The sequence below is a fragment of the Rhinolophus hipposideros genome (genome assembly GCF_964194185.1).
Source record: "Rhinolophus hipposideros genome assembly, chromosome: 18".
NCBI classification, from domain to species: Eukaryota; Metazoa; Chordata; class Mammalia; order Chiroptera; family Rhinolophidae; genus Rhinolophus; species Rhinolophus hipposideros.
In genome coordinates this window covers 11,138,711-11,163,127 of record NC_138064.1, presented here as the reverse complement: position 1 = coordinate 11,163,127, position 24,417 = coordinate 11,138,711, and the positions used below count along the sequence as shown (strand labels likewise).

The 24,417-nt window shown below is 39.2% G+C and overlaps 1 protein-coding gene across 2 annotated transcripts in view; it reads left to right on the top strand.

The window, feature by feature from the left end:
• The first annotated feature begins 9,695 nt into the window (after nucleotides 1–9,695).
• The window catches only part of ITPRID1 (ITPR interacting domain containing 1), a 117,756-nt gene continuing 103,034 nt past the window's right edge, over nucleotides 9,696–24,417 (top strand). For both annotated transcript variants that reach the window (XR_013995339.1, XM_081079696.1), the window contains exon 1: nucleotides 9,696–9,840. The gene's annotated coding sequence lies outside the window, so the exon portion shown is untranslated. The remainder of the gene's footprint in view (nucleotides 9,841–24,417) is intronic.

Below are 24,417 nucleotides of genomic sequence, written 5' to 3'. Positions count from 1 at the left end.
ATGTTTCCCCGAAAATAAGACTGAGCTGGACCATCAGCTCTAATGCGTCTTTTGGAGCAAAAATGAATATAAGACCCGGTCTTATGTTATATGTTATTATATAAGACCGAACCTTATATTATAGTAAAATAAGACCAGGTCTCATATTAATTTCAGCTCCAAAAGACGCATATGAGCTGATTGTCTGGCTAGGTCTTATTTTCGGGGAAAAGCGGTATTTGAAAATATTTTGCCAGAAGTGAGTCTTCCTGGGAAAGAAGACAGGCATTCTGCTGGGCCCTTGAGTGGAATTATCACTAATCCTCACAAGGCTACAGTGAAACACATACTGTTACTTAAATTTTGTAGAAAAAGAAACTAAAGCTCAGAATGCTTTCCCAACTTAACAGAGGCCACATAGTAACTAGCAGAATCTGGTTTTAAATACAGGTCTTTATAATTCCAAAGTTCCCAAGTCTGGAAGGTTTGGGGGTCATTGGGGAAGGTGGTTAGTCCACCTTAAAGCTAACTAGTGTATAACCACTGCTTCTAAAACTTGCTCTGAGTTAAAGCTCCAACCCCTGTGAGATACGCATGGTCCAGTAAGGTGGGAAACTGCTTATTCTACTGTTTTGGAGATTCTGGCTGCACAGTACCTCAGTAAAATTCCTAAAAAATCCTGCTACAAGGACTGTTTATGCTTAACCAGCATTTTCCAAAGATATTTGACCACCCAGCCTCTCCCCATCACCATTTGTTGTTGTCGCTGATGTTCAGGGGATTGTTCTCTGATTCTATGCAGTAATGTATGTTAACATCCCATGGGCCTTGAATTATAATTTGTGAAACCTCAGTTTTCTTATGAAAGAATCAAGGTTATAGCAAGGGCAGGCAATCGTCAATACGCTCTGTGCTTGTATGTGTGCACGTGTGTATGTGCATGCACGTGTGTATGTGTGTGCATAAGAGAAAGAGAGAAGAAGAGAGACAGAGAGAGAGAGCCCACCTGAGAGGCGGAGCCCTATCCACATGCCTAACTGGGAAGAGGGAGTGAGTGAATTCAGATACACAAATTCTGTCACTTCACTTGCTTTCCCCACATGTGGGCTCAGTGAATGCTCCAACCTTTCTTCTTACCCTTTATTATGTGAATATCACAAATGGGAATTTAATGGGGGAGTAATTTTGTCAGAGATTAACATGTTTTGCTGGGAGTGGGAGGTGGGGAGAGAAAGTAAAGGTGGTAGAGACATGAATCTACTTCCTGGTGTGGACAGATGATAGAGTCTGGGATGTACTGGCTTCTCTTAGGAAAGCTGGCAAGGTGATCAGGACCCAGCTTCCCTGAGTCGTTGCATATATACCTCTGACCAACAGCCAGGGGCAGGGAGAGGCTGATGGGAAAATTTGAGAATCTCTTCTGGTGGAATTGCAGATTTTGGAGAGTCTGCCTCAGCATATGTTCTTCTACACAGTTCCATATCTCAGATAGATGATACTGGACTGGATATTTAAAGTTTCTAGTAGATTAACGCCTGATGAGTTTAACTATCTTTACAAAAGTGCTACTAAAAATTGATCATTGAGGAATTCTGGTTCAGAATGCTGCATGGAGAGTAGCCCCAGTCCAGGCTCTCCCACTTTTTACTAAATACTGATGAAGAATCAGAATAAGAGAAAATCCAAAGAGTTAGAAACTGAGATGTACAGAACTTATTATCAGAATTTGGAATGCCTTGTCACTAAATGGAATTAATTTAGGAAAACAAAACAAAACAAAAAACAACAACTACCAGTTTGTATCATGACTTGGTTTAATGTCATGAAACAGTGTCATTAAATAAATAACAGGTGTTTTCTTCCTTTCCTATCATCTCCGTCAGACTTAAGAATTAGGACCTGTATCCACAAGATTAGCAGTGTGTTTATCCCTCAATCCTTTACCTCCTACTTTTTTAACTCTAAAGCAGAGACTGTAAATCTTAGAACTCAACTAGGTGATGTGGAGGGCAGAGGCAGAGTACATTCTGGCAAGTTCCATCCTATAAAGAAAACTGTAAATCCCAGGGCTGACTGAGGAAGCCAAAAACTTAGAACACAGCAAGCTAGGCATGGTCAAATTTCATATATTGTTTGGACTCACAGCACGAGAGAACTAAGGCAGGAACGGAGCAGAAGGTTATACACTAGCTAAAAGCTTGGGGGAGCCTGGTCACAGACCTGGAAGGTGTGCTGATTCAGCTGCCCTTGCACTTGAGCTTGGAGAAGGGAAATCAACAAGTGGAAACAGAGCAGAAAAAAGGCTATCCTGCTACTCCATCTGAAAATAAACATGGGGAATTCCTAGATCTCACGTTTCTTTAAGGATGGACAATAACAGTAAGAAAACAGCATGGTGACAATGAGAGAAAATAACCTCCACATAGGACATTTGGCATATCACTGGAGAAAATAAAAGATATTTCTACACATCATCTATTTATAATTCCAAAGAAAATTTTAAGAAGCCGTTTGGTACATTCAACACGAACCAAAAGGCATGGTCTATGTGAAACATGGGGAGACAGCCATAAAGAGAGAATAGATTGGGCTTAAAAGTTGGAGTGTGGAATTAAAATAGATTTAAATGAGATAATACAAAATTTCAAAGAATCTTAAAAGACAATAGCAGCATTAAAGCTTGCACTGAACAAGAGTAAAACTGGTGTATAAAAAACTTATTGGTATTGAATGACAAATTTGTAAATTTTTTCCAGAATGCAGAGGCAATATACAAAAAGAGGAAATGAAAAATGCCAAGCAAAAAAGATGATAAACAATGAAGAGAAATATATGTGACCAACTTGCAAAGATTTATTATTTCTAAATGAAACCCTAGAAAAAGTAGAAGATACATAAAATTATAATAAAATAACATTTTCTGCAAATTCCATGTAAAGTCAGAGAAATGACACATACATCCAGACATTTGCATAAAGACAAACAACTAGGATAAAGATAAAAATCAATTATGATCCAAATAAGAAAAACAGGTTTTCTGCAAAGAAGCAAACGTTAATTTAGCTTAGTTTCTCATTTATAACCTTAAATGCCAGTAGACAATAAATGAATGTTTTTTTCTCTCTCAGTGAAGAGTTTTTTGCATCTGTGAATTTTAGATTGAGGCAAATGTGAGAAGGCAGTAGAAATATATTTTCTGATAAACAGAAGCTCATAAAATATACCAATGATACAGGTATCTTACCTGACAAAATTATTTGAAGATCCATTTCAATTAACCAAGAAGTGAAGCAAAATTAGGAGCTCAACAGCTCAAGGATGAAGTCATAATATAAAAGGAACGAGTTTGAGTACAGTCTGGACTACTTAACAATTCTTTGTCAGAACAAATGCTTGATAGATAGATAGATAGATAGATAGATAGATAGATAGATAGATAAATAGATGTAGATATAGATTTAATATCTATATGTAAGTATAAGTAAGATTATAGACGATATGAATATATGAATACGGTTAATACAGGTGATATAAAATATATATCACATTTACATCCTTATAAACTAAGAATCTAAAATGCAGTGCCTCTGATAAGGGGCTAATATCCAAAATATACAAGGAACTCATGCAACTCAACAACAAAAAAACAAACATCCCAATTGAAAAGTGGCAGAGGACCTGAAGAGACATTTCTCCAAAGAGGACATACAAATGGCAAATAGACATATGAAAAAATGCTCAACATCGCTAATCATCAGAGAAATGCAAATGAAAACCACAATGAGATATCACCTCATCCCAGTCAGAATGGCTATCATCAACAAGACAAATAGTAACAAGTGTTGGAGAGGCTGTGGAGAAAACGGAACCCTCATACACTGTTGGTGGGAATGCAGACTGGTGCAGCCGTTATGGAAGGCAGTGTGGAGGTTCCTCAAAAAATTAAAAACAGAATTACCGTATGGCCCAGCAATCCCACTTCTAGGTATCTACCCAAAAAATCTGAAAACATTTATCCATAAAGAAACGTGTGCTCCAGTGTTCATTGCAGCTTTGTTTATGGTGGCCAAGACATAGAAACAACCAAAATGTCCTTCGATAGATGAATGGATAAAGTTGTGGTATATATACACAATGGAATACTATTCCACGGTAACAAAAGATGAAATAGGACCATTTGTGATAACATGGATGGATCTTGAGAATATAATGCTAAGCGAAATGAGTCAGACAGAAAAAGCAGAGAAGCCTGTGATTTCACTGATATGTGGTATATAAACCAAAAACAACAAAAGAACAAGACAAACAAATGAGAAACAAAAACTCATAGACAAAGACAATAGTTTAGTGGTTACCAGAGGGTAACGGGGGAGGGGGACGGAGATGAGGGTAAGGGGGATCAAATATATGGTGATGGAAGGAGAACTGACTCTGGGTGGTGAACACACAATGGGATTTACAGATGATGTAATACAGAATTGTACACCTGAAATCTATGTAATTTTACTAACAATTGTCACCCCAATAAATTTTTTAAAAAGAGAAAACTAATAAATTTTCTAGTTAAGTTTAAAAAAAAAGAGAAAAAAATGAAAGAGGCTATCACGTTGCCAACTTAGGGAGAAAGGTCAGTTGTGCAATTTAAAGAAAATTTCACTTTTTTTCTTAATAGCTCTTATTACCAAGTGGTGCCTCACCCTTCAGATCAAATTGCTTTTGTAAGAAACGTAAACTATTTTACAAACCTGAGAGGACATTTGACTCCAAACTAGCCAAAAAGTGTCCTAAAGAGAAGGAGAGAAACAGAAAACATTTGCCTAAGTGGGTATGTGCTCAGTCACCTGCCGCCTATCTTGTCAACGTTCATTTCCTGCGCCCAGAGGATGAGATTTCACCAATAAGGAAAACAGGCATCACTGAACCCTGTTCTCCATACCCTTCTTGGCTTCCCTTTACCAAATTGATCTGAACTATTTACTGTTCTTTGCTTAAGTTGAAAAACCAGTCCTTTGAGGGCTGTGGAATCTTCCCAGAACTCCAGGCCCTCATTTCTGGATCTTCTCCGAGCCCTGCAGGGTGGAGCTGCCTGCGGTGTGGGTCGCAGGCCTCGGGACCTGACAGTGCCGCTGAGGGCACATGGTTGTGCCCAGGCCATGTGGTTTGGGGTGACTGCTTCCTTCCATAGCTGTGGTGTCTGTCGGCTTTGTGCTGTGGTATTGGTGTGTTGTTCAATAGCTTACAAGCCTAAAGGGAGGCATTCCACTGAGTTTTTCAATACAGAAAGATATATTTGATTCTTAAACTGCTCTTGAGCACAATGCTGATCTGTGCCTGCCCTTGGAAGTTCTAGAGATACTGGTTTGTTCAACCATAATGTTTAGTGATTCATATAGTGAAAAAGAATATTTTAAGTTGGGCTTGAACTGCAGTGCAGGTCCTGTTTCTGAGCCCCTTGGTTAGGGCTTGGTAACATGGGTGCTGGAACTCCTAAAGCAGGACGTGAAGAACACTACTTTTGCCTATGACTGGCTCTAATTGCTCCTATTTTGAGTTTACTTATCTCTGAACACAGACTGAGGAAGATAGTAGATGTTTAGTAAATATTCACTGAAAATATAAAAGCCCAAGAAGGTGAGTAGTGACCATCCTTACTAGATTTGTCCAGAACCTTCTTCATTTTACACAGTTCTTCCTCATTGCACAGAGAGGTGTAATTTTGTCTTGATTATTGATTGAAGAATATAGTCCCTTTGGTCTGGGCTTCAAGTCATTGAAAGAAGAGAAGCTTTGGACGTGGTGTGAACCTGTGTGAAGCAGTGCGTGTACATGAGGCGCAATGACATCATGGAAAGCCCCTCAACTTTGGAGTCACAAAGACCAGGGTTTGCACCCCAGTTTCACCATGTGTTACTTATGTGGCTGTGAAAAGGTTGTAATGAAATTAGGTTGTGTACTGTGATGGACAGGGCTGATGATCCCATGACTGTCATCGTGGAAGAAATCTGTGGAGTGGAGAGAGAGAGAGAGAGAGAGAGAGAGAGAGAGAGAGAGAGAGAGAGAGATACTATGGGCTTCTATTTCCTGGGACTGAAAGCCCTGTTCTCCTAATACTGCATACATTGTCTCCAGCTCTACTTCCATGACATAGGTCATACTGCCAAGCCTTGTCTTTCTAGAAAAACTGGAAGGGAGAAGGGGATTCAGTAACCTCTCAATACCTTTTAGATGGGACATGTTTACTGCCTCTCCCGCTCTTTCAATAGACCTAAGAGGATATTGCAGAGTGGTCTATGATTCTTAAGTTGTAAAGAAATATTTTATTTAACATCACTACTCTGTGCAAAGGTTGTAGATTCATTCTGGTTTTGTGGGAGCAGGATAGGAGAAAAGAAAGGCTGTTGCATATGGAAAAATCTTTCACAAGTAACATCCTTTGATAATGAAAGCACTGGGATAGCCTTTTCATTTAATTGGACTAACATTGGTTTTGTTCTTTCTCTGGTGGAAATATAATACACTCTGTCAACAGGCAGAGCTGCTCCCTACCTCACTGTGATGTAGTGACAGCATCCTAGCTGAATTCCACCTGTGCCATTCTCTCATCACAATGTTTGGCCAGCATCCTAAAGGATTTGGCTGTAGAGGATGGAAATTAGACTTTGAGTAACTGGTGTGATTAACTGACTTCTAAACTCAGAGTAAGCAAAACTCCCTTTGGCCAGGGAACAAAGAGAGGTGGGTAGGATTTGTAATACTAATCAGGCTTGTTTTGAGCCCTGAAGAAGAAGTTAGTAAATGAACTTGAGCCTAGTGATCAGGAATTCATCAGCAATGGAGAAATAAAATGCAATCTGACCATGTTCAGGATTTAGAGGTACCTTAAGCTGGTCTACAGCACACATGGGTCTCCTTTCCACAGTAAACGCCTTCTAAAATAGGTGCTAAGCAACCAATACAATGCATTTTGACTATTTTTTTTCAAGCAAATGGTTATCTATTAATATTTTTGTACTTCATAACCACCGTCTAAGTCAGGCAAGTATGACATTATTATCCCCATGTGGCAGATAAGGAAACTGAGGATCAAAAAGAGTTAGACAGCTTGCTAGTAAATGCGGGTCTAGTTCTTAAATCCATAACAGTGAAATACAATCCAAATTTGTGGCATCCCCACGATGCTCCAGACTCCTTGTGTCCACCTCAGGGCTCTTCCCCCCACATCATAATGTGTCATCCTCAGACTCAACACCAGTGTCACTTTGAGTGTCCATCGGCCTCTCTGGGCAGTACTAGCCCTGCATTTCCTCCAGACTGATGTACATGACCGTTAGGTTGTCTCTGCCAAATCTAGTAAGGGCTGTTGGCAAACTCTGTATCAGACCTCACATTGCTCGAGGTCTTACTCGTTGATCCTTAGACTTGGCCTTCTGCATTGTATTCCTAGATATGGCCTTGGTTTCCTCTTGACCATGTTTATATTTTTATGCCATCCACCCAGGCTACCTTGGGTAATTAACCCTTTTGGACTGACCTGTCCCAGAATGTCCATCTTAGTTCTGGTGTGGAATGGAGGAGCCCTGTGCCCTGTCCTTGTTCTTTGGGGACAGTTAGCTTTATGCCTCTACCCCCGGCCCCAGTGTCTCATCCTCTCTGACAGGTAACCGGAAGCCTGGGATGCTGAGCATGAATCTGCACCAAACATAAGATTGAGACATTACTTGTTTCATCATCTGCAGTCCATAGTCTTCATAGAAACACTCAGAAAAAAACAGTATTAATGAAAGAAATAAATTGAGGACAGATAGGCGATTCAAATGAAATATGAAACTTTACGGTGCTAGGCAGAGAGGGAGGGTCTAAGTATCGGTAGGAGACAGAACCTGGGAAAACCACGTGAGTGTAAGAGAGGTCAAGGTCAAGGTGGAAGGCAACAAGCCAATTTTTATTAGGTGATGACCTGGCTAGGACATTGGAGAAAGCTAAGGAAAATGGACAGTGAGCCATTTACAATCACATGAGCACTACAAAAAATGGTCAGGCGTTCCTGGAGACCATCCCAGCAGTACAACTTACTGACTGTCAACAACTCTCTGTTAAGAACATGTCTTCAAAGCAATACAATATTGCAAAAGGGTCTTCAGAGTTGGAGAAAGAAGCATGAATTGTAGTTAAGGTCATGTGACCTTGGACAAAGCAAGTCACCCTTTCTGAGTCTTAGCTTCTTCCATGTTAAATGTAGGAGAGGAAAAAAAAACACACAACTTTCCTGCAATGAGTATCCAACAGGTCTTTAGCAACAGTAAAATAATGGATATGAAAAGGAAGCTGTAAAGCCAATACTAATGGAGAAATTATAATCATTAATGCAATTTCACTGGGGGGAGAAAAGTCAACAATAGAATGCACTTGCTATTTCAAGGGTTTGCCAGTCTGTGGGAACAAGGAAATATCAAGGACGGAGGTTTGACCTAGGGATAAAATTACCAACTCATTCCACCTTCCTTTCAGGGTTCTTATGACAATTAACTTGCCAAGTTTCAACCGCAAGACCATATGTTTGCTAGATCACATGGGGACATGTGGTTTATTCTGATTATTTGTTTGTACTAACATTCTTAGTGCGCTGCTTCATTTATTACGCTGGCCCAAATTCAATCTGTCAGGAGGTTCACAGCACATGAAAGTGTAAAAATACTCTATGTGCAAGTGGTTTTTACAACAGGAGAACCCTCGGCTCACCTCCTCCCTAGCAGACCTGCTGCAAATCACCTTGGACCCCACACAGAGTAGGGTTCATGCTAACCACAGTCCTGATCCTTCCTGAAGGCTTGAAGATCCTTCTGAAGTGTCAAATGAATATTCACAGGACACCTAATGACAGCTTTAATATTTAATGGACTCTAATTATGCTAATGATTTGGAAGTTGGTATTCAGTGTCCTAATTCAAGCTACGTCCTTTGACCAACCAGACCACCCATTTTCCGAGCATGCAGGGTAACTAAATACATGTTGAACTCTTCGCTTTAGTGCTTCTCTCTCACAATGACAAATGCTGTGCTAAGTTCAGACACTGAAGTATAGAATCCTTACAGCACCCACATTCCCGAGTATTGTTTCCTCGGCCATTAGTCAGCCCACCAGCTGAGGCTTTCTGTTCTTCGGCTTCATCTCTCCCCTTTGTTTCCACGTACTCCAGGTTGCAGCCATACAGACGACTTTGCAGGTCCCCAAACGTACCCTCCTGTTGAATAATTCCGTGCCTTTGTACGTGCTGCTGTCTCTGCTTTCAGCGTCCCCCCCGCAGCCTCAAGCCTATTCAACTCTCATTTATCAGCAAAGCTCCTAGTCAGGATTCAAGACTCGTGCAGGCCTTAGCTCCGTGGCAATGCCTATTAGATAATCAGTCTCCTTTCCCTCTATGTCCTCCATACTCCTCCAGGGGAGTTACTGGTTATGGCCCCCAAAAGGCTGTAAGCTCCTTGGGGGAAAGGAGGGTGATTTGTTCATCTTTGTGTCTCCCTTTCCCATCCCAGGGTCTAGGACAAGAGAGACCTCCAAAAATCTTTGGGGCCCACGAATTCAGGAAGTCTCAGTCCCCTGATTTGAATATTTCCTGATACAAAAAGATCAGGAAAGCAGGTCTTTCTTTAGGACAAATGGGCGTGGATTATGAAAATCTTATGCAAGTTTAGTCAAACGCTACTCTGTTTCCTTCAGGAATTGCCCGGGTACACAACTCTCAGACAGCTCAGGAGTAGAGCTTTCTTTGCAGGTGGAGGCCGGTGGAGGGGACTGTGACAATCAGCTTCTTTAGGGGATGGATTTTGCTTGTCACCTGAGTTCTACACCAGCTTGGGGAGGTAAGACTCTTTGTCAAGAACTTTTCTTTGTGCCATAGCAACCTAAATGTTTTCTCTGATTATTGAAAGAGACACAAGAAGCTTCCTTTCTCATTCTTCTTATGTGTAAGAACCTTTTGGCTGTAACTAAGCTAACAGGTTGGGGTTGAATGAAGGCAAAATTGATGATACTGCAGTTGTTAGAAACAACTAGAAGGATGTTAGATGCTGTTGGTGATGAAGGGGTTGAAATGGTCACTGAGGAAGAGACAAAGGAGAATTAAATCTGAGTCTGTCTATGGATAGGGCAGATCAAAACTAATAGTCTAGATTTGTAGCTGAGAATTGACAGATAAATAAATGATGTGGTCATCAAGCTAGCTAATTCCAGGGTAGGAGAGAGAGAGAGAGAGAGAGAGAGAGAGAGAGAGAGAGAGAGAGAGAGAGAGAGAGAGAGAGAGAGAGAGAGAGAAAGGAGAAGGAGAAGGAGAAGGAGAAGGAGAAGGAGAAGGAGAAGGAGAAGGAGAAGGAGAAGGAGAAGGAGAAGGAGAAGGAGAAGAAGAAGAAGAAGAAGAAGAAGAAGAAGAAGAAGAGAGGAGGGGAGGGGAGAAAGAAGTCTAGGAGATAAGAACCGCTTATTAGCTTGGTGCTCCATTTCTGGTTTCCAGATGGTGATGTTTTTGTGTGAGGATGTCATTCAGAACAATATGCTGAATAATCAGAATGGTATTTCGGCACTTCATCTTTACAGATATAAGTTGTCAGTTAATGAAATATGCCAAATAATAATGAAACTGAATGTTCTAATCAGACAATAGAAAATATTTATTATATATATATATATATATATATATATATATATATATATATATATATACACACATATATATCTTTTTGTCCCACCCCCATATAATAAAAGCAATTGTATTTTTAGCAGATACTTTGCTTAAGTCATCACAGGGCTCCCTTTCACTTCTAGTTCTGATTGTGAAGTTGGTCCTTTTTAATCACCATCACTGGAGAACTGTCAGGAGAGACCAAAATGGTTCTCTAGCAATTGTCTAATCGTGTTTGATAACACACAGCGAAAGAATAACTTTGCTAGACCACTTCCCCAACTCCTCCAAGAGAAGAGATCAAGAAACGAGAATGTTCTAGGGAAAGGATTTTGTTCAGAAAATCATTGTAGGGCTCCCTTCTCATTCCTTTTCGGTAGTTCTCCACTAAACAATGCGTGGAATGATAAATGCAATGAGGGGAACACTCTGCCTTCTGCAATAACAGTAAAGGAAGAACTAAGGAGTATATATTATGGTTTATCCACACAGTGGACTACGACATGGCCACTGAAAGATAAGTCAGATCTATGTGCTGTGACATGGCATGAGGTCCAGCACGTGTTCATAAGTGAAAAATCCAGGAGGACAGTGATTGTCAACATTTTTTATAATAATGATTTCACAAGACTGAGAAATTTATCACTTCGTTTTATACACATTTGTATTGCTTAAAGTGTTTGCAATGAGCCAAACTGACACATTCCTTATAGAAAGAAAGAATGACTAGAGGGGGCAATTTGAATGAGAAAATGAGAAAGGAGAATGAAGGAATCAAGGCACAGAATGTGGTCAAAGTGGGAAGCTCTTTTGCAGGTGGGACTAATGATTTTCTATTTCATGTCATAAGATGTCAAACATATTGTGTTAAGAAAAGAAATGGTCTATATATTCTGAATCATCCTTAATAAATTATGCTGCTCATAATATACAGGTTCCTAATTAAACATTAAACTTTTAGCAAATTTAGCATATTAATGAGAAGGTGCATTGGGGAGGGAAAGGGAATGCAATGGGAACCTAGTTTAATTTAATTTAAAATAAAAGAAAAAACAGCTGACTCTTAGAACTGTAGGACACACAGGAACAGCTTGGACATGTTTCAGAGAATCACAGAAACACAAGTATTAGGCAAAGAGAAAGAAGGGCCAAGAGATTAATAATAAAACCCTTTTTATGAAAATCATATTTTATGATGTGCATAATATTTCATCACCCAGTTCTAGAAAGGAAATATTGAAAATATTTTCAGAGAAGAAAATTAATATATCAGATCTTAGACTTTTCATGTACAAAGCCCACACAAATTATACAATCATTTGTTTTCCACTTATTTATTTCTCTGAACGCTCAATTATGACTCTGCATATATAATTTAAGACACCGTGGATAGCCTTGAAATCTCACATAGGGAAATCGCTAGAGAGGTGGGGTGTACTATAAGGGTGGTAGAAAATGTGGCTGAGTTAGAGATGGCAAAGCTCAGAAAATGAAAGCACTTTAAGTAGCACAGATAATAGATGGTGGAGCCCAGATTTAAATCTAAGTCTGTCTCACCAAAGCTATCCTTCTAAAAAAAGAAAAATCAAAATTTGTCTGAATAAAAGAATTACATGCTCACATAGCTGTAATTAGAGCCTCACGTGTCCATTCACACTTTCTAAAAGGGCGATCTTTATAGAATCAATGAAGTACCGACTTCTCTGTGACAAGATGTGACTGATACCAAAGGTGCCCGATGTAGAGATTGCTGTGAAAATAGAGTTCCACACAAGAGATGTCCACTCCACTGTGTAATGGGAGAAACATGGATATATGGTAGACAGAACGATGGCCACCCTGTACCAAAAATGTCAAAGATATTTGATATGTTACCTTGCATATCAAAAGGGACTTTGTAGATAAGATTAAGTTAAGGATCTTGAGAAGGAGATTATCCTGGATTATCTGGATGGACCAAATGTGCTCTCAAGGGTCCTTATTAGAGGGAGACAGGAGTCAGAAAAGGAGCTGTGATGATGGAAGCAGAGGGTCAGTGTCAGAGCGAGATTTGAAGATGGCTTTGAAGATGGAGGAAGGGGCCATGAGCCAAGGAATGTGTACAGCCTCTAGAAGCTGGAAAAGGCAGGCAGATGGCTTCTCCCCTGGAGCCCCTACAGAGACATGCATCCTTGCTAACACCTTGATTTTAGTCCAGTGAGACCCATTTTGGACTTCTGACTTCCAGAACTGTAAGATAATAAATTTGTGTTGTCTTAGCTACTACGTTTGTGGTATTTGTTGCAGCTCAATAGGAAACTAATACAAACTATAATGGCCTCTTCTAAGATGTGAACTTGATGTTTCCAGCTATCAGTGTCTGTGGGGTTAAGAGTGGTATAGCTGGAGATTATTAAGAGATGGCAGAATCACTGATATTGGAAGGGCCTCAGAGTTTGACTTTGAGATGTATAGATGGTGAACTGTGCTTTTCCATCATTTTTCCTTAATCTCAGGTCCAAGGAAAAAGCTGTACAATTAGGATGCCATGCATACAGCAATATGCTCTCTTCATCTCACAGGTTATTTTCTGCATATTGTAGAAAATTAAAAAAAAAATCAATGCCACTAAGGTCTTATGAAATAATTATTCTTATGTTTAATCTTGTATTGTAACCAGTCTGATTTTTTCAGGACTTTGTAAATTTTCAAGGACAGATGTTAACTGCAAATAATAAAGTATTTAAAACCTACAGAAAAAGATTTTGCGAACCAAACCCCACAGAGCAAATATTTCCTAAATCTCAATCTTCCATCACCTTTCAGTAGATGCAAAAGAAGAAATTAGGCAAGTCCCAATTTCTCACATAGCCGTAATTAGAGCCTCAGGGCTTGTGTCCACCTCAGGACTCTTCCCCCCACATCACAATGTGTCATCCTCAGACTCAACACCAGTGTCACTTTGAATGTGGGCAAGTCCCAGACTCTCTGGTGTTCCTAGTTTGTGAAATTATGCCTGATTCATTGAGACGGGCTGAGAATCTTGGATCTTAGATCTGGAAGGAACCTCAGATATGGCAGTAATCCAACTCTCTCATTTTACGTATGTAAAATATTTACATATGTAAAAATGTTGCTTGTCCAAGATTTTACACTGCATTGCCCTCTGCCTGTACCCCAAAATGCACGATATAGCAGGCTCTGCCCAAGATAGTAGAGATGCAGAAGTGAGAGATTTTTGTTGTTGTTCTTAAGAATTTTATGATCTAGGAAGGAAGATAGACCAACAACATAAATGTATAAAATGATTTCTTGTAAATACAATGACAGAAGTAAACACAAGGTATTGGGTGGGCTTGGAGGAGGGGCGCACAGCCCAGGCGGCACCATTCATCATGTTAAAAATTAAAATTTTTGTTAACTTTTTTTCTTTTACAAAAACAATCTGTCCTAGGTCAATTGTTTTTAAAATGCTGCCAAATGAAATGAATAAAATAAAATAAAAATGGTTCACAATCATGCCATCCAGAGATAACTACTCTTAACACTGTATTATATACTCTTATATAGTGATCGTACATTCTCCATAGATATGTGCACACAATTATGCATACATGTATACATTTCCAGTCTCTCTCAATATATGTGTAATTTTAATGGTTTTATATATATCCTGCTGCTATTTGTCCCTTAGTGCACTATCATAAATATCTTATTTTAAAATCGCTGAATCTCAGAGTTGGATTGAATATACTAAATACCATCTAGGCCCACCACCCAAAAAAGCAAGTTTTTTATTTTTCAATAGTTCTAGATGTACAGAAAACCTGCAAAGATAGTACAGGGTGTTCCCCATATCCACTTTTCCCTATTACCTCACTTTAGCATGGTATACTTATTAAAACTAATGAACCAATATTGATACATCATTATTTACTCAAGTCCATACTTTATTTACATTTCCTTAGTTTTCACCTAACGTTCTTTGTCTGTTCCATGAGCCCATCCAGGATACCACATTCCGTTTAGTTGTCACACCTTGTGAGTTTCCTCGTGACTGTCAGTTTCTGAGACTTCTCTTGTCTTTGATGACTTGGTCGGTTTTAAAGAATAACTGATCACGTGTTTTGTAGACTATCCTTCAGTTGAGGTTTGTCTGGTGTTTCTCATGATTAGACCGAGGAGGTGGGTGTGAGGGAGGAAGCTCAGAGACAAAGCAGCATGGTCATCAGATCGTATGGAGGGGATGTACATGACGTCACGGTTGGTGTTCACCTTGATCATCTGGCTCAGGTAGCGTACGTCAGGTTTCTCCACTGTAGTTACTCTCTCCCCACCCCGCCTCTTTTCACACTTTATTCTTTGGAATAAAGAATAAAACGCATAGCCCACACCCAACGAATGGGGACTGTGAAGGTGGGGAGTATCCACATACATTATTTGGAATTCTTGTGCCCAGGAGAGTTGTCTATTCTTTCACAATTATTCATTTATTCAATCATTTATTTATATAAGGATGGACTCATGGATATTTATTTTAAGCTTTGGATTATAATCCAATACTGATTTACTTATTGTGTGTTCAAATCGTACCAGCTTTGGCCATCAGGAGCTTTTTCAGCTGCCTTTTATATCTCTTTGACATACATCATTGCAGGTGGGAGTGTGTGTGTGTGTGTGTGTGTGTGTGTGTGTGTGTGTGTGTCTGTGTGTTAAGGAGAAAGGGGCAAAAACAGTGCCCACTTCCTATGTTACTGCGTCAAGTCAAATCAGTTCAGTTTATCAGATATTTATTGAGCAGCCATTTATTTCCTATGAGCAAAGTACGTAGGAATACAGTCCAGCTGCCTGGAACATCCTAGAAAATTTCCCCTCAGTTACAGCAAAGGGCAAGTCACGGCATGCACAGTTGTTCTGAGTTACGGCTCTTTAATCCATTTCAGAATTAAAGATTACAGAGCTGCCTCCATTTTGTTATTTCCTATATAGTCAGATTTAACACATTCACTGTTAAAAAGTAATTTCAGTTTTCTTACCATCTTTAATCTATTCTGTCGAGTATGGGTAATCTAAGCCATAAGACTGTACATTTTTCTCCATGGGGATCAGTGAAGTGAGGTAATAAAGAAAGTGTTTTTTTTTTTTTTGTTGCCAGTAATAATGCAACCCATAAACTTCTGAAATATATCTTGAATTGCTCTGCTTCTAACAATCTTTATTTACCTATTGTCTGTTATCTGAGTTATTTTACATAGTATTACAACTCTGTTTACGACTCTATCTCCATCCTAATAAAAGAGCTCCTTAATTCAGGGAGACTATTTTATTTTTATATCTATAGTACCTAGTAGAATGCTAGCCCGGAGATGCTGCTCCGTAAATACTTGTTGAGATGAAATTTAAATGAATGAGATTTGAGTTCAGATTAAAAATCCAGCCTACATTTCATTACTGAGCGCTAGAGCTATGCATATAAACTGCCTGCACACTTATTATTATTGCCAGCATCGTACATACAGTCCCAGTACGTCTAATGGTGATTGTGCTAAGTTTACAGGCCATTTCTCATGCATGAGTGCAGTGATCCCTACAATAACTCTGGGAGGAGAGCATCCGTAAAAGAAGCATTTTCATTTTAATGGTGACAATATTGAATCTCAGAAACTGAGACCTGCCCAATGTCTCTCAGGTAGTTAAGTGTTGGAGCCAGAGCTAGAACTAAGCACTTGTGGCACTAAGTCTTAAGCAATTTACTGAAAAACGGGGTTTTTCAATATCAACATTTTTGATATTTAAGACTGAAAAGTTCTTTGTTTATAGGGAAGGTGGCTGCTCTGTGCGTTACGGCATGTTGCACTGTATCCTTGACCACTAACCAATAAACACTGGCAGCGTCTTCCACCCCACTGTGACAACCACAAACGTCACCAGACATTGCCAAAAGTTCCCTTGGGGATAGAATCAGTTCCAGTAGAGAATTGGTGGTCTATTAGAAGGTACAACGCAGTAAGTGCATGGGGACAAGCATAGGCAAAATAAGGGTGAAAGAGGGGAACCTCTTCATAGTGAGGGCAGAATTGGATTTAGATCTTTACTGTGGAAAGACGGAATTGGCTGAGGAGGAACTATGGTGATGAGAATGAATACCAAGTATTTGTTGAGCTCGATGCGTCAAATATAACTCTAGGGGATAAAATATAACAAGCATTGTTAAATGTTTTCCTCAAATGAAACACCATCTTAACGTCCATCAAGTGGAACATAGAGCTATTTGGGGTCACTGAATTTCATGTTATGCATTTAGCATCATATTATCTACCAAAGATTCCTTAGGAAAGAATAGCCTCCCATTTATTTTTGTAGCTTACTAACCTATAAATCAGCCCAATCATCATTTAATTGTATTGTACATGGGGATGGTGTTTTCTAGTAAGTTTCTGGCTCATTGGAAATGTTCAAAAAATATTGAACTTGATTGTCTTTGCATGAATGTATAAGGAAGGAAAACAAGCTTTAGCCTTTGTTTCCATTTAGCCAGGGCTCCTGGACCTGATTAGAAACTCTCTCAACAAATACGACAACCAATTCTCTGACTCACCTTAGTGGAACCAGTAAAACTGGGCTAAATCTACTTTTCCTCTATTCAGAATCATGGGAAATCTGAGAAAGATTCTGACATCTCTGAAAAATTATGCTATCCTTCCCCAAACTAAGCATTTAGAAAGTATACAGGAGCTGCTGGTACTCTCTTCTATTGACTCTGAGAATAAATATACACTTATATATATTGCATATTATTACATATATATTACATATATGTCACATATAATACATATTATGTATATATATATACATCATAATTGTTAAGAATATGGATTTGGGAATTGGATAGGCCTAGTTCTGCCTGATTCCTGGTTCTATTCATTTTGATTTGTGTGACTAGGTATGAGTTGTTTAATATCTGTGAAATTCAGTTTCCTCATCTATAAAATGGGGATGAAATAATTTCCATCTGTTTCTTGGTCAACTCAAGTAAGAAAATGTTGTAAAACTTTGAGTATGGGATTTGGCACAAGTCAATAATAAATGATGGCTAGCATTATCATCATCTCATTATCTTATTTTTGTCACCACTGTTAAGCATAAAATTCTTTTATGGTAAGAACTTGGTTGAAATGAGAGTGGGTATACCTTTGAAGCTGTGTGGATATAATTCTTGTTATAAAATAGAAAATGCTTCAATTAGTCTTAGTAACAAGTGTGGGTCTGATGGAGATTCTAGGAAGGCTGAAGCTCTCTCTTCCTATCCAAGGCTCTGCCTCAGAGCATTAAAACCATCACCACTCTCATCACTCACATCTTCTCTGCAGGAGAGGTTTGCCCAGGATGGAAGTGGAAAGAGTAGCACAACTCTTCTAGCCTAATTAATAGGCTTTTAAATGTTTAATAATAGGAAGTGGGCATATGTGTAGAAGAACAATGTCAAGAAACAAAACTGGTCAGAGTTCAAGCAAGAGAAAGGGTGCACTAGCCAGTAACAATGATTCCGAAATGTTGCTTTTATGACTCACGGCATCAGAATTGTCTTGGAGAACCTGATAACCATGCAGATTTTCTCATCGCACCCCAGACCTGTCAACTAAAACCTCTAAGGTTAGGCACTCCCATGCACACTCATGTTTAGAAACCCTTGAAACAAAAGCGTCAACTCTCTCTCTCTCTCTCTCTCTCTCTCTCTCTCTCTCTCTCTCTCTCTCTCTCTCTCTCTCTCTCTCCATGATAGTTTGAAACCATTAGACATTCCAACAATACGACTGATTCTATTCGAGACTTCTCAAGCAACATGATGATTATAATTTGGCATCTCATGAAGATCAAAGGTTTCACTTCTCCAGAGCTCACATGCCTGATTCTGCTTCAGGTACTCTTAATCTTTCCTCTCACCTTGCTCTCCTTCTTGGTCTAGACCCTACTCGCACTCCAGGCTCCTTCCTGTAGAGAACTCGTCTATCACCACAGCTTCATTTAAGATCTGTTTTGTGGATGGACATGTATGTTAGCCCAGACCTCATTGTTGAACTCTAGACTCATGTATCCAAACTGCATGCCAAACTTCCCCTTTCTGTTTCCATGGGAACCCCAAACTCTACATTTGCAAAACAAAACACACTATATCCCTCCATACATTTACAGCTCCTTCTGTAATTCCTGCTCAATAAATGAAATGGTATTCATTACTTACCCAAGTGGGAAACCTGAGAATAATCTTGACCACTGTCTCCCCCACATAGTGGATTCGTCAATAACACCTACTGATTTTAGTTCAAAAGTAACTCATTTCTTTCTCTCTCATCTTGAGGCCACGGTTGCAGTCACCATTATATAATATCTCACCTGGTTGCCAGCCTCCTGTCTTCAGTCTTGTTTCTTCCATTCATTCCATTTTCCATATTGAAGCAAGAGGAACTTTTTAGAATGGAAATCTGAGCATGTCACTTCCCACTACCCTCAGAGTAAAGTTCAAACCTCTTAATGTCATGTGAACCCTTCATGTCTTGGTTACTCGTTCCCTCTCCAGCCAAGTCATTTGACGTTGACTCTTCATATGTCATCTAGTAGCCATACTTAGATTCTTGCAGTTCTTCAAGTGGACCGTTCTCTCTCTTGCCCTTAGACTTTTGCACATGCTGTCCCTCTGCCTGCATTAACCCTCTTCTCCCCACCCCAAGTGGAGAATAAGGGCTTACATTTACTTACTGACACCCTTTAGAAGGTATTTCAGACAAAAAGGATTACAAGTGAAATCAGTTAATTGGGAATATGTTAAAACTCTGCCTCTTCTTTTAGCCTGTTTTCCCTGGATGACGTATTAATGGTAGAAGCATTATGTAAGGGATTCCTGAGACCTTAGTTCTAGTGCCTAATATGGCAAAAATTCATTTTGTGACACTGTCAAATCACTTAGCTTTCTTGTGTCTCACTTTCTTTATCCCTGTCATCCTTTTACAAGAATTCTATGTAGGTCTAAAGAAATCAAGGTAATAAGAATGATTTACTTATTGAAATATGGAAAATGAATGGCATCACTTTCCCAATCTCACTTTTGCCCTACCCTCACATCTTTACTAACCGGATCATCTCCCTTTTTACTTTATTTCCCTTCTCCCTAACCTCCTTGATTAATTGCTATTCTCCTTCAGGACCAAGCTTAGCCTGTGTATTTTCCAGGATGCATATTCCAGATCCTCAAAACTAGGCTGAGAGCTCTACCTGTGAGATCCCTTAGAATAACAAGGCATTGGCTATCAATTGCCCATCATTTCACACACTTTGATATTTTGATGTATATCTTCTGTACTTCTCATGCAGAAAGCTTTTTTGTTTATTCAATGATGTACACATTATTTTTCTAAATCAACTATGCCTCTTAAGAGGAATTGATTTTCTCAAGACCATTTTAGTAGAAACTGGGTTTAGATAGGGTCCCATTCTCCTAATTACGAATGCAGATTCCAATGCATTGTGTTCTACAACCTCCCAATAAATGAACTGATACATAATCACAGATGTAACTAATGGGTAACTAAAACATGGGTAATTAAGAGTTTCTTTGTGGATGCAATTGCATTCCAATTTTTATTTAAAAATCACTTTTTATTGAAATCCTCTGAAATGAAAACTGTTAGCATAGAAACTTCGTTTTCCAAGTGTATTTCTGGATATGTTATTTCAATTAATATCTGCTTTTCAGTTAGCCTTTGTCTAAGACCACCACATCCTGATAGGTGGTATACACTTTCTGGTCTCCTCAGGACTGGGGGAGTAGTGGATACCACAGAAGAAAGAGAATGCTAGTGTTTTCTCAGGCCTCGAGACATGCCTGGGCTTCTGAGAGGAAAGGTCTCAGGTACTGGTGGTGGAGGTGGGAGAAAGCCTCAAAGACAAGGGAAATCTTCCAGGACATGTTTGAGGCCAGCTGATAAGCTACTTCAAATCCTGCTCACTGAGGGTAGGGGCTCTGCAGAGGACACTCACCGCTGTCGTAGAGGGGGAGAGAAGATTTGGTGAGGTCCTTCCCCTCATTCCCCTTGAAGGCAACCTCAGCATGTCCTTTTTATATATTGGAGTTCCTGTCTGTTTGACATGAAATATAACTTGAAATGCACTTGGTCTTTTCCATCATTTCAAACTCTAATAATACAGCTTATTAAAATGAAGAGTATTGTTGGCATGCATGGATCAATGTAATAATGTATATAATTATGTAATAATTAATAATTATTTATTATATTATGTAATAATTATTAGGTAGTGATTTAGTATTATGTTCTTTACAAGAATGCATGCTGAATGTGATTGTGAAACTTAATTTAAAAAAATGAGGTTGATGATGTGCTTATTTATTTTTCTAAAGTGAAACTACCTGAATCTTTCAACAGAAATACATCACAGATACGGAAATTTCATGGAGGAGAGGACTGATATTAGCCGTACAGTTTATTCCCTCTTCTTCTTTATGGGTTTGGGAGAATGTCTGAGTATTTATGTTTTGTTCCCTCTGAACTTTCAAGGAGAAGTTCCTGGGAATTCGATCTCTCCACCCAGAATATCAAATTCTACTGTCCTCATTTCCAGTGATGGTTTGCAATGCAAATCATCGGGGGTGGTAACACGCAGCACCATCACCATGGTAACCAAATTAAGACAAGTTTGCTTTACTGCCTCAGCAAAGTACTTTTCAGTTCTGCATTCAGAGCTGATGCCACTCACTGCCAACAGGTCAAAGGGCATTAACGGAAAAGCAGAAGGATTCATAGAAATAAAAACACAACTGGAACCATTATATTCATTCCCCATATGCTCTTCCTCTGACTCCAGTACTTGTTCCTTAGAACTCCCGCCATTTCTAGCGCTTTCTTTCTTTCTTTAGAGGGCAAGGTAGAGAGAATCTCTCTCTGTGTATACCTTGATCCTCAACTTGACCATGGATTTTGGTAAGCAGACTGTCCTGGCTTTCTATGACTAACTTTTAAATAAGAGCAGATGGAAACTTGGGTCACAGTTCTGTGGTCATAAAGACTTTTTCGTGGTGGCAGCTGTAGTGCTGAAGGAGACAGGAAGGCATCTAAGACCTCTACAGACACTTTTTGTAAACAAGTACTGAGAACTCCAAGGGCCACTTCTCTGCTAAGTCACCTTTCTTCTAGTATAGTAATTCTTATGTTTCCATCTGTGGGGGAGGGGATGTTAGTTCTTCTCATTTCCTCTCAGTTGGACTAAAAGGGCAGTGATGGCATGTTCTGAATCTTTTCTATCTGCAGCTGTGTGACCGGGTGATTCCTAGGAAGAAAGACTATTAGCAATAAGATAAGTGATCTGATTGTCATGGATTCTGGCCTGGATGATTTCAGCACCCAGGACTCCCTGGGTGGCTTCAATTAACATGGAAAAGTCTAAAACACAGGGGACGGGGAATGCTCTAGGATCAAAATTGTTAGCTTATTTCCCCTGTATTGTGAGTACTGTTTCAAGCAATATTTCTGAGGTGAGATGCAGAAGTTGTATTTTCCTTCTTTTTGTAGATATTCTTTGTATCTTGGGACTTTTGTGTCATGTTTACTGATTATTTTTTTCCTTACTACTGGAGGGAGGTCTAGCTCATTAAGATGAAGCAAAATAGTTAAACTCTGGTTTTAAATTAATCAGTGAATTCACTAAATATGAAAACTGAGCTTGAGATGCTGGGACCATGTGGGATTTTTTGGTACAGGTGGAACCTGCTATTGAAGTAAAAACGTCTCCTTTTGAAAGCCTGGAGAAAACTGGTTCAAGGATAGGCTTGTGAGGTAAATAAAAGACACCAGTTACATTTGGATTTTAGATAAACAGCAATTTGGAGGGTATAAATGTGTCCCAAATAATGCATGGACCATACTTATGCTAAAAATTTCTTTTTTAATTAAAGTTTATTGGGGTGACAATTGTTAGTAAAGTTACATAGATTTCGGGTGTACAATTCTGTATTACATCATCTGTAAATCCCATTGTGTGTTCACCACCCAGAGTCAGTTCTCCTTAAAAAAATTTGTTAATCTGAAATTCAAATGTAACTCCACGTCTTGTGTTTTCAGTTGCTAAACCAGGCAACTTGATTTAGGGCTACAGATTGAAGAAGGTTGTAAGAAAAGAAAAGAGCAGCTACTTTCCTCACTGTTAACCTTTCACTATAATTTCCCATTGAAAGATTACCTAATTATCGTTGTCTTAGTATACCATATTAGGAAATGAGTTAATCCTGGGGCTAAAACCTTAAAAGGAGGAAGCAGTAGTCAAAATACTCAAATGAGTTCAGAGTTCAGTGATACTTGTCTCATAATGTTATCACGTGAGTTGTTGTTATGAGCTATTGAAATAGATTATGATCATGTTTTTAGGTCATAGTTGACACCGGAATGCTGCCTAAATGGCCTTGCTCAGAGATTCTCCACCAGTGTGCCCAAGTGGGTGTCCAGTGTGCTGGGAGCTATTGATCCCCTTGTCACTTGGGGCTGCCCTCAGGGCTGGTCATCTCCCAGAGCAGGCTCCTCCAGGACTCTGGAGGGAGCGCAGGGGGAGCTGGGTGCACAGATGCTCTGAATGTTCGAAACCTGGCAAGCACAGTCATCTGCTCGGGTCATGGTCCAGGCGTGGCGGGAAGCCTGCGGTCTGCACAGTAGTGGATATAGAGAAAACAAGCGTTTCTATAACACTTGTGATTGTCCTGCAGAGTACAAAAGAAACTATCTTAAAGTACACATTTGTCTTTCATGACATTGGCAGTTTTAAAATAGAACAGGCTCGTCACTTTGTAAAATGTCCCTCAAGTTGGATGTGTGGCATGTTTCTTTATATTACATTCAGTTTATGCATTTTTGGTGGGAATACCACCGAAACAAGATGTCCTCAGTAGGTCATATCAGGAGAGACGTGATGTTACTCCATCCCATTACCTGAGACGTGAATAAGGACCTCTTGGTGAAGATGGTATCTGCTAAGTTTCTTCACCGCAAACTTACTGTTTTTCCCTGTGTATTCCTTGAGGAGATATTTTGAGAAAATCTAGATATCTGATGTCTCATACACTTTTACTGGCTCAGTTTGACACCTAATTACTGAAATGGTTTATCACTACTGTGTCCTTCAGTTGATGATTTTCTAACTCCATCACTCCTTCTACCACGGTTTGTTGGCATTCTACTCTAAAAATCACTTTTTCTTCTCCCCATCGTCTGCGCCTTTTATACATTGGTACATATCACCTCACTGCTTTCCAGTTAGGTAATTAATCTTTCCACAAACATTGAGTAGTGTCAATTTCCCCATCTTCTAGGTATTCTGTCTCTAATGAAGTTATAGCTGAGAATTGAACATGGTAACCTCTTGTCTTTTTACTTTTCATTCCTTGACTAGTAATAAGGTTCATTACTTCACATTTTTTAGCCATTCATTCACAGATTTTCTATTTTTGAATTGCCTGTTCATTACATTGCTTCCACTTCTACGTAGCTTTTCTTTTTGATTTGTAATTGCATGTCATACATTAAGGACATGAAAACTTCTAATGTCACATATACTGCAAATATTTTTACACTTATTTTATTTTTAACTGTTTGACATGTTTATTATTTTCACCACAGTAAACTGTAAATTTTTGTCTGGTTAAATCCATTATGATATTTCTTCATTACCTTCCATGTCATTTCTCCACAGGCACTTACCACCTCAAGATTAGAAAAATGGTCAC